Here is a 12,014-nt window from a genome sequence, read left to right as displayed (position 1 = left end):
GACAGAGACCAGATGCCTCTAGAAAAGAGATAATAAACCAGAGAGTGAAGACTACAACCAGCAAGCAAACATATTTTGTTTTTACAGCACAGTATTTTGATGCTTTTTCTTTTCTATTAGCCATTAGCCAACATTTAAGTGCCAGGAGACAACACAGAAAACTCTGCACATCTTTCAAATGGACAATAAGAAGAAGGGGCAATATTAGAGCCACATCCCTGCATGCACAGATTAGCTGAATAGTACCAATCTCCTTGAGGTGGGTTATTGTTTCTCCCTCTTGCCACAGTCTGCATATCTATTGTACATTCATTTTATGAACTTACTTGCCTAGGCAACTGCACTGGTAACCACTGCTCTAGTATATGAGTGCTCTAAAAGTGGGATCTTTAGTAATCCTTTCTCCACTGTGTTGCCATTAGAGAACCTGGAACACGGTATGAGCTCAAAAAGTATACTCAAATTTGAGAGACAAACGTAGGCTCGTGTGGCTAGATACAGAAGGCGAGAGGGAAGAACCATAGGAGAAGAGACTGAGAATAAATCGGGCGTAAAGGATGTTTACTTCATCTTAGGGAAAGAGAAAAACCATGAAAACACGTTAAGCTAGGGAATGAAGATGAGATTTCCAAAGTAAGGATTCCAATCTACTGGAGGGGAACGAGATATTACCTTTGGTGTACACTTCATAGTTTATAAAGTAATTCCCCACGTATCTTTTTTTAGTTTTTAATAAAAAACGGTATCAGTTGAGATATCTCATTTCTATCCAGATGGAGAAACTGAGACTCTGAGAATAGTGTCCTTCCCTCAACCACAGGTCTGATAGATTTAAGAGTTTAAACAAAATTTTTATCCCTTGACTACCTATGCCCTCCCCACAACAGAGAGTAGGGAGATAAGCTCTTTTCACAGTCACTCTATTTATTTAAGATAAGACCTACACTTATGCATTTGCATAAGAATGACTAATAAGGTCTAACAGAATCTCAATAAACACTTGTTCATCATAGTTGAGTAGGAAGATAAAAAGACCTTGATATCTGTTTCCTTTTGGTGAATATGTGCTGATCAATATTTAAACAGACATCTTTAAGAAAAACATGACAGTCTCTGCCACAAGAACCTTAAAAGCCTTATTTGAAAATTAAATCCAAAGCTCTACCTACAGATCCGTGCATTTTCACGTGTGTGACTCTTCACACCTTTTTAACATAGTCAAAATGAGGTTTTCTACTCTAAAAATACTGCATTTTAAAGAAAAATGTGGTAGAACAAAAATCAATGAGTTACCACTAAATAAGTATCAAAATAAACGTTTGTTTTTATCTTTCCAGTAATAACAAAGACCAAAAAATCTTTGTATGTGTTTTAAAGTATGATTCTTAAAGATATGTCAATGATCCATTTGATCTTGGGATCAAGTAGATTCTTTCATCTGCTGAAATCATGGACTTATTTATAATATTTGCAGAATATATCCTGCTTTGAAAATAAATCATAAAATAACAATTGTATGGTACACCAATTTATTAACTATGGAGGAAAAATGAAATGACTATATTACATACATAAAACTTACAAAGTACTTCCAAATCATAGAAACGTTATGCTTTTCCATTCACATTTTAAAATAAAAATATAACTACATTATTACTTCAACCGTATTTTTGAATAAATTAATTTGCTGTAAAGTATATTAACAAATGCTAATATTAAATTTTATATAACCTATAATTATTCCTATTTTGTGTGTCTTTGGTCATCTTTTTCTGTGCAGCTGGAGTAATATTTTCAAAACAATCACCAGAATTTGTTATTCTCCTGGTAAACCCTTTTCAATAAACACCTGTCACTCTTAGAACAAGTCTGGACACTCCATCATGGCCATAATACTCTGGTTCCAGTCTGTTTACAGCCTCTCCCTAAGCACACACCCACATCCCCCTACAAACTGCTCCAGCTACATTGGGTACCTTTCAGCTCATCACATGCATCTGGCCTTTTTCTGACACCTGGAGTCTGTACTTGCTGTTTCCTCAACCTGCAATGGTTTTGAAAGGTGTTCACAAGTCTAGTTTGTTGTTATCTTTAATATCTCAGCTAAAATGTCATCTCTAAGTTTCAGGAATGCAACTCAAATTGAATGACAATATGAATTCTCTGGGTCACTGTGCCAAACGCTGGCACGTCTGCTATGAGAAGCCCTGCTTTTTTCCTGCCTTGCTACATGTCACAAGGAGGTATAGTTTTGATGGCTGTGTTTTCCCACTTCCCAGGTCAACTGGCTCTGACTGGGTTTGGGTAATAGAAGGTAATGATAGAATTGGATGGCAAGGAAAGAGATGACACGCGTACCACTTCTGGACAGCACCTTCAGACATGCCTACAAGGCTTCAGCTTCCACGCAGTCCCTCTTTTGTGTGTCCTTAGTCACCCTTTATTCCTGTTTCTGGTAACAAAGCCTACGTTCCTCTGTCTCTCCCAAAACCCAATTTCTTAACTGTCAAACCTGCTCAATTTTAATTTGTTGCTTGTTTTAAATTCTCCACCTTTGAAGGTGGTGAGCTTGTGTCCCAAGAATCTTCTCTTCTGAAATTTCTAATTAATAATTACTCTTGTCTTGTTAAGGCGGAAAAGTAAATGCATTGCATTTTCCACTGATGGCTTTTCAAAATATTTGAAGACCACAGCTGTGTAACCAGAGTGCTCTTTTCTTCCACCTAAACTGGTCCATTTCCTAAAAGAAAGGTTCTTCACAGGTTATCTCTAAGATCTTTTCCGGTATTAAGAATCATATGAGGCTTCCCTGGTGGCGCAGTGATTGAGAGTCTGTCTGCCAATGCAAGGGACACAGGTTCAAGCCCTGGTCTGGGAAGATCCCACATGCCGCGGAGCAACTAGGCCCGTGTGCCGCAACTACTGAGCCTGCGCGTCTGGAGCCTGTGCTCCGCAACAAGAGAGGCCGCGACAGTGAGAGGCCTGCACACCGCGATGAAGAGTGGCCCCCGCTCGCCGCAACTAGAGAAAGCCCACGCACAGAAACAAAGACCCAACACAGCCAAAAATAAATAAATAAATAAATAAAATTAAAAAAGAAAAGAATCATACTGTTAAAGCATCTAACTTTGGCTTTTGTTCAAAAATGTGATTAAGAACTAGCTAATTGATATCTTCATCCTGTGGTTATCCTTAGGAAATAAAAACTTCTTCAGGAGCAAATTGTGCACATGTTAAAAAAAAAAGAACTCATTTTCCTAATGATGTTTTTGGGATATGTCCAACTCTGGTGCATTGCTCAGTCTTCCTCTATCAAGATTTGGATTTCAAATATTGAGGCTTCGTTAATTTGTTTTGATTGTTTACTCCATGTCCTGATCCTAATTGTCCAGAGACATTTGTAATGTAGTTACAACCTTTAGATTAATTTGCAAACATTTCGTTACCTTCTAGATTCTTGGCATCTGTAATACTAGATGCCAATATATTGACAGCTACTGTTGAATAAAGGCTTAATTTAAGAATTTAGTGGGAGCAGTTAATATAAAGTATAAAGTATCTTATAATTTTGATAGAGGAATATCTTTAATATGCAAAATATATAAGGTGAAAATACTTTTGAAATTAATTTGGAGAGTGACAGGAGATACAGCTCAATGTGAGTTGAGGGAAAAGCCTCCTCCCTTTTCTTTCTTTGCTTCTATATTTTGCTTTACTGAAATCACAATTTACTTTGGTTCTTCTGGCTTCTTTTGTCTCTTTGTTAAGGACACTCTCTGAGTGTCTTAAAATGGGTCCCATCACTTCTGGAATATTTCCACCCTAGTCAACCAACCAACTTAAATACCACCAATATTCTGAAAGTTGGTATTTTAACATATTTCAAATGCTTTTCCCCTTTATGTTATCTCATTAAGCTCCTCTTTCATGTCATTTTAAGAGCAGAAATTGTCATCCCTGACTGCCTGTTCACCCCATCATTCATCTTTCTGGTAAGACTCTCCTGTTCCTTCCATATTCCCAGTTGCTACCTTGTCATTTTGGATTTTTTTTTTCAATGTATAGACTCAAAATTAGTGTAGAAATTCTGGGTTTAGCATTCTAAAAAATGCCTTTTCATACTGTTAAATTTTTTGTGTACCAATGCAAAAGTACTTGCACACACATATACACACACCTGTATTTAATTCAGAAACCTGTGGGTCTCCATTCAGTACAAGGTTTCTTAATTTCCCATATTTATTCCCCAGAGAGACTGGTAAACAATTTAAATCTCGCCAGTCAAAAAAGTGAGTTGGGTGTGAGAAATGCTGGCCTAGGGATGAACCCTGCAAGAACAACTGATAATCCTACCATCTCTTCCCTTCCCACATCACGAATTTATAGCGATACTCCTTTTCTGTACTTTGATTGGCTGAATGTATCTAAAGATGTCCAATGAAAATCTAGATAAATTACCTACTGTGTGTTGAGCTTACTCTATGTAGAGTTAAATAAGAAACAGTTTAGTTTGACTCTCCCTCCTCAACTCCCAGATAACACCTGGAACCCCTCACCAGTTTATCTTCCGAAGAACCTAAATTTTGGGAGCAGGACAAGCACAGCATTTTATATATACATGGATTTTTTTATATGTGTGTAATCAAGTGAGTGTATATACTCATACATTATCACTGCACATTGATATTTTGTCAGGAAAGTGGGTAGAATGGAGGGAATCACCACAGTGATACTACTTTTGGTTCAAGGGTCCTAATGAATTCTTGAATTTCATTGCAGAAAACATTTGTCACAAACCTTGAGGGCATTCAGCACAAATACTGTGTCAGTGTAGATCTTTCAAGAGACAGAAGTGGCCCCATACTGGGGAGAAAGCTGCTTCATAGTGGCAAAGACTAGGGGATTATGTGCATCTTCCTGCAACTAAGAGAGCTAACTCATCTTGGTACCCTTTAGTGTCATCTGTGGTCTTATTTTTTCCCTTCTGCTTATATCAAATCCTTGCTTCTCTCATTAAAAGCTAAATTTGGGTAATTAACTGAGAATGTCCAGGAAGTCAATTATTTTTATGATGGCAAAAAATGACGTCATTTAATGATATTATTATATAATATGGTCCACTAGAAAATAATAGATTTTGGAGACCATCCTGGCCCATTTATTTTGCTTTGCAATTGAGGCTAAAAACCTACAAAACTCTTCTAATTTTATACTGCTTATAAGCAGCATAGAGAGAGCCCAGAACCAAAGATTTCTGATTCTTAGATTATTGCTTACTCTTCTACCCCATATGGATATATCCATAAACAAAGATAGAGGCAATAGAGAAAAAAATTCTAGGTTGGCTTTGTCATTCCTTAGACAAAGGCTGGGTATAAAAATAAGCATCACTTTTTGTTTTCAATAAACTTCAAAGTGAACTATTTCTACTATATCTTTTTCTTTTAATAACACAATTTGGGGATTTTTCCAAAGCCAGAGCAAGATATAATAAAGGAGGCTCTCCTTCCAAAGCAAAGCACAACAAAGAAGTGGATCATGAATATAAATGTTAACATCAAACATACCCACTGAAAAGTAATAACACTGCAAGATAAGGCAATTTACATGAGTATTTTATAAAGATTTTTCTCCTGAGATTCTTATACGATCTCGCTCTCTCCTAAGCCCTGATTTTTTTTTTAATTTAAAGGAAACTGTAGTGATTAGTTACATTGCCTTTGAGAACTAGGTAAGTATTTATGAAGAAAGAATGTCCCTGTATATCTGTATAGAGATAATGTACAGGGAGAGCAACACATATTCAGAATCGGAATCTCATTTCTGTAGGATGCATCTATTGCATCTGGAACCTACTGTCGTTCTTTTGTAATGTGGGCACATGAGCTGCATTAACATTTGACTCTGATTAGGAGCTTTTGTATTTCAGGGGGCTCAAAAAATCCACCTGAATGCTGTCTGCTTTCATGAGCAAGAAATACCTGTGGTTTCATTTTCTCAGACAGATTCAACCACACAGTATATAGCCAGACTACAGTAAGATGTAGACTTGGATACCCCAGTGTTGATCCCGACAAGAATACTCAATTTCTTGTTAAGTTCCCATGAGAGACTGCATCTTATCCTCTTGTTCTGTATTTGCTTCTACACAATGCCAGGTGCATTAAGTATCTGTTGCCACTGCCAACTTGTCTCTTGATATTTTGGCTTCACCCCCACTCCTGTCCTAGAAACTGTCCCAACCACTTGGAGCTAAGAATATAATTATGTTTTTCGGTTTGACCTAATTCACCTTGAGGAATATTTTAGTAACTGCCATAGTTATCCATCTACTTCTGTCTTAAACAAATTCCTGACCTGCTCCAGCCCAGAGTCCAAGACCAATTACAGCATCTGTCTAGACTTTTGGGTCACTACTAGAATTGTCCACACCTCTTCAAGAAAGGAGTCAGATACTGAATATAGGTAGATCCATACTTTTCTGCAAAACCAGAGTGTAGGAGGGAATGGAAGTTTTCAGATACCACTGGAGGAGGCTCAGCATCACTTCCTGAAATCCTATAGCACATCAAGACTTCCTGAGTACAAGCTGGTGTCAACCAGTGGGCACTGAGCCAAATGTATATATGTGTGTATGTCATGGTAAATTATATTTTCCAAAAATGTCCATACCAATATACATATCACATCTCATATACTCTTCTTACAGTGTAATGTTGACTTTCTTTCATTGACAAATGGGGGTTATAGTCTGTTCTCCTTGAACCGAGTAGGCCTTTGTGAAACTGCCTCAACCCACAGAGTGTGGTAGAAGTGATCCTGAGTGACTTCCAAGGCTAGTTCATAAAAGGTGATATGGCTTCTACCAGCTCTGTTGATACACTTGCTTTGAGCTGTCCTAGGCTGACAGGTAAGAAGGCTGGCTGCCCTGAGCCACCTTGCTTGTGGGACCACATAGGAAGACCACGTAGAGATAGACAGAGATGCCACAAGGAATCATATTGTGAGAGCCTCCAGCTGATTGAATCTGCCCAGCTCACTCATGAGACATAAGTAGACATACCGGCAGGTGATTCCAGCCCCCAGCTTCCTGGCCACCCTGTGAAAGTAGAACAGAAAGGAGCTGGCCCTACTGAGCCTTACCTGAATTGCTTTTTCATAAGCATAATGAACATTGTTGCTGAAAACTACTAAATGTGGAGTTGGTTTGTTATTAAGTCATATTATCTTGGAGAAGAAAGTTCTTTGGTGATCTCAATGAGGCTACATTTTCAAGTTTTCCACATTCCCCACCACTACCCAACAACTTAATCACCTATATTTTCTTCCTAGTCATGTTGGCATTTATTTTCTTAATTATTTTATTTTATTGAAGTATACTTGATATACAATGTTGTGTTTAATTTCTGCTGTACAGAAACGTGACTCAGTTATACATATTCTTTTTCATATTCTTTTCTATTATGGTTTATCACAGGATACTGAATATAGTTCCCTGTGCCATACAGTAGGACCTTGTCGTTTATGCATTCTATTTATAATAGTTTGCATCTGCTAACCCCCAAACTCCCAATCCTTCCCTCCCCTAACTCCACCTCCCCCTTGGCAACCACAAGTCTGTTCTCTATATGTGTGAGTCTGGTTTTGTTTCGTAGATATGTTCATTTGTGTAGTATTTTGGATTCCACACATAAGTGACATCGTATGGTATTTGTCTTTCTTTTTCTGACTTACTTTGCTTAGTATGATAATCTCTAGGTCCATCCATGTTGCTGCAAATGGCATTGTTTCATTCTTTTTAATGGCTGAGTAATGTTCCATTGTATATATATATACCACATCTTCTTTATCCATTTATCTGTCCATGGACATTTAGGTTGTTTCCATGCCTTGCCTATTGTAAATAGTGCTGCTATGAAATGTTGGCATTTAAAATTGGAGCTCTGAAATGGGGTAATCCTCCTTCTTCCACTTCTCATAAAAATTAAAGGCAACAATATAGGCAATTGTCCTAGGACACAGATGCAGATACTGGACAATGACATAATTAAATGTTTAACCTACGGGGGGTGCTTAGCTAGTACTGAAATTTACATTTAAAGAGGGATTTTGGTTTAAGTCTGTTCATTTTTGTAGCCACAACAAGCTAGTAGTAAGTAGGCAGTTAAAAAATAGCTATGTTTAGCAAACCGAGGCTACCAGAAGCCGCAGGGATAATAAGCCTCCTAGCCTTGTTATATACAAGGAGTACTATATGTACTATATGTCTCATTAATTCCTCCTGTATTTCCTGGTGCTGTGTATATGCCCCTCTGTGGCTACCATGTATATTAATTTTATTTCATTAATCTGATTGACTAGGTTTGGCCAAAGCCCCTTCTTCCCTTCATGATGGTTTCAGGCATAAGTTATCAGTTTGTCTGATTTCTACTCTTCTAGAAAAGTAGATTCTTAGAACAGCTCTGGCCTGGGGAAATGTCTCAGTAATCTAGGTCACAGTAGCACTGGGGAATGGAAGGGCCATGTGCCATCTGAGAAAATTATCGCAGAGAGAAGAAAAACGTTTGAAAAAGAAGAAAGAAGAAAGAAAAGAAACAGCCACACAGTCCAGTCCACTTTATCATTGTTCCACAGATGGAAAGGGAGACTAGTAAGACATTAGAAAGAAACAGTCCCACCAGGTTCGTCTGAAGAACTAAGCAGGAGGCAGATCTGGAGAAACACCTGGGAGATGAGAGATAATCCTATATGATGTTTCTACACATCTTGGAACAGTTTATGTCTTCAATTACCTTTTCTATGATATTTGTATGCGACAACCTTGGAAGATAAAGGTGTTATCAGAGCAGAGAGAAGATCTGATTCCTAACCAACACAATTAAGATGTCTCCCTCTAGGTCAAAAGTTGAGCAGGTTTAGCAGAGCCCCCTTACAAGACTGGGGTTTTCTAAAGCTTCAGTTACTTCAGCTGTGCACAAGTATACACTACCCAAGCACATACTTGGATACTCCCAAGTATGTGCTGCCCAAGCCACTCCACATCACCCCCACAGGACTTGTAGGAAAAGGGGAACTGATATGAACACGAAGCTCATGCAGCCAGCTGTGCTGTGAGTGATAAAGGTCTTGATCTCTGACCCAGGAGTCTTGTTTCTTCTGCCAGTATCTACGAAACTGTGGTAGGTTCACTTGTTAGCTTGCAAGTAGGGGAGATCACAGCAGCAGCATGCAAGAGTATTTCCTGTGGTCATAAAAGCATAATCCAGGATATTGCCCCACTCTAAAGGGATATTTTTTGAGAAAGAGCTAATAAGAGTTGGTACAACTTTTATCTCTTACAACAGGAGAAGCAAAGGGTTTCTGGGTGGCTACAGTCCTCTTTAGTATCTACTCCACACCCCACCACAAATCACACTCTCAGGTGCCCTGACTGTATGTCAACATGCTGAGGTCTGCATTTTGGATTCAAAGCTGAATGTGGACTCTTTTTTTGCCTCCACTGGCTTCAAATCTAGTGCACAAGAATATAACATTTGCATATCCTTATTGCAAGCAATGAAACGTACTACAGCGTGGTGCAGAGAGGAGAAGAAATTTGAGTGGAGGTCTCTGGAAAGTGTATTGGAAGGAAGACTGTTCTGGGCATCAGAAAATGAAACAGGTGTTTGACAGTCAGGTGTCTGAGGGAATTCTAGGCAGAGGAAATAGCTTAAGGCAAGTCCAAGAGGCTTGAGACCAAAAGGTGACTTTTTCATGAAAGTCAATTGAGAAATGAAGTTCTTCACAAAATCCTTGAAGGCAAGAATGGCAGAAGCTCCTCAGATCTTATCCAAAGGTTCTCAGCTGTGCTTCATAGAATTCTGGCTCCTTGGTGGGGAAAGGAGGGTAGGAGGCTAGTTTCCAGATCCTTTCCAAATTAATTTCAGTAGAAATGTGTTTCTGTTCCAGCTGTAGTCAGGCCCCTTTATTTATATCGGAGAAAACAGAGACGCAAAGAGAGAGACCAATACCTTTCAGAAGATTACATGGCCAATAAGTGGCAGAGTTAGTTTTCAAACTGGGTGTTATGGACCCCCCTTCTTAAATCCATATATTAAAGCCCTAATCCCCAGTGTGAATGTAATACACTGGGGTTTCCATTTCTATGCTCACAGCTTTTCACTACACCAAACTGCCTTTCCTGATGATGCCAAGATGTCTTCAAATATGACGACATTCAAATCCATCAAAAAGTCACTCTCGTCTGCATTTGAGTTTTGCAGGGAAAAGGATACAAGTCACCCATGGACTTTTTTTTTGCAGGTTATTTTCCTTATTTACTGCTGGATAATGAAATGATAAAAGTGCTCAAAGCACTTTTTAGTTGGTTATGAAGAGAAATCAATACTGCTTTGTGTTTCAAAAAGGAAAGGCATGTAAGAGGTATTAAACACAAATGGATTGAACATTTATTTGTGAGGGGTTGCTAACAACTGAATTACTATTTTAATGTCATAACATGGCAGCACTCAAGATTACCTTTCACATCTAATCATACCATTTACATGGAAGTGGGAAAATGCTTCTGAAGCGGCCAAATGCTATTCACTGAATGGATCACAATAACACTAGAAATTGCTCCGGAGGAAAAATAATCAGATTCTTCGCCAAGCTCTGGGGAAAGGTTAATAATGTCTCTTCATTTGAAAACACATACACACACACACATATATGCACACATACACATTTACACAAAGAACTTAAAAAAAAAAAGGGCAACTTATGGCAAAAAAACCCCCAACACCATGGATTTGGGCATTGGTTCTTGGCTCCAATCCTGACTTTAACACTTGAGGGTTACCTGTCCTTGGTTTCATCACAGGTAAGACTGGAGTTATATTCAAAATCACATACAGAAGAACACTGTGCCCCCAAAATTTACATGAATTTTTATGCTATTACATCTTCACAAAACCCTTTGAATTAGGTGCTATCTTCATCATCCTCATTTTATAGGTGACAGTGTTGAGACAGAAAGAGTGTGTAATTTGCCCACAGTTGAGAAGTGGCAGAACAAGGATTCAAGAACAAGTCTAGCTGTATGGAAAGGCAATACGCTGCTGTCACCAAGAATACTACGTACCTCAAAGAAACTTCATGAGAGATGGAGGGTATATCTCTAGTGGGGCACCTGTCTCCTTGCTCAGGCCCCAGGCTACTTCTGTAGCCCACATTCACCACTCCCAAGCCCTCCTCCAATTCCTCTAATTATATAAAATGTACATTCATCAAACACACTAGGTTTTTTTTGATGTCTTTTTCCCTTTGATTTTCTTAGAATGCCTTTTTATTTGTTCCACTCTTGCGACACACGTAGCTCATATGTTATACCCTCCAGGATTCCTTTCTGAACTCCCTCAAAGAGTCTGCTCTTTCTCCTTCGCTCCCAATAACATTCTGCTGAATCTCTCTCAGGGGATGTGCATTGGGACGTGATTATCTGTTTACTCATCCACCTTTCCTGCTCAAATGTAAACCATTGGAAGGTTCTTTATTTCAATATGCTTGGCACCTGAATACAAAAATGTTTATTTTTTCATATGTATTCTTATATTTATGTTTTAATGTCTATACATCAGCAAATATATGAAATTAAGATGCTCTAGGACTGCTGAGACTTAATAATAGTGAACATGTATTGGGCACTTGCCACCTGTCAGGTATTATTGTGAGCATTTTGTGGATAATGACACATGTCATCCTCCCATTGCCCTATGATGTTGGTACCACTAACTCACCCATTTTCTAGATGAGGGCACTGAGGCACCAAAAAGTTCACATATCTTGTCCAAGTGGACACAGTTCTAATGTGGGGAATCTGAGCTTTAAACCTAAAAATATGACTCCACATCCCACATTACCATCAAGTTTTACTGAAAAACCAAGACCCAAATATGATAGAGTAAGGGAGAGCTTCAGGGTTCCTGGGTGACTAAACTGTTAAGTGTGCCAAACAGAAGTATTACACAACCCTT

The sequence above is a fragment of the Delphinapterus leucas genome, chromosome 20 (genome assembly GCF_059928025.1).
Source record: "Delphinapterus leucas isolate spDelLeu-1000000601 "Yukka" chromosome 20, BTC_Dleu_Yukka2, whole genome shotgun sequence".
Taxonomy (NCBI): Eukaryota; Metazoa; Chordata; class Mammalia; order Artiodactyla; family Monodontidae; genus Delphinapterus; species Delphinapterus leucas.
This window is presented reverse-complemented; position numbering follows the sequence as displayed.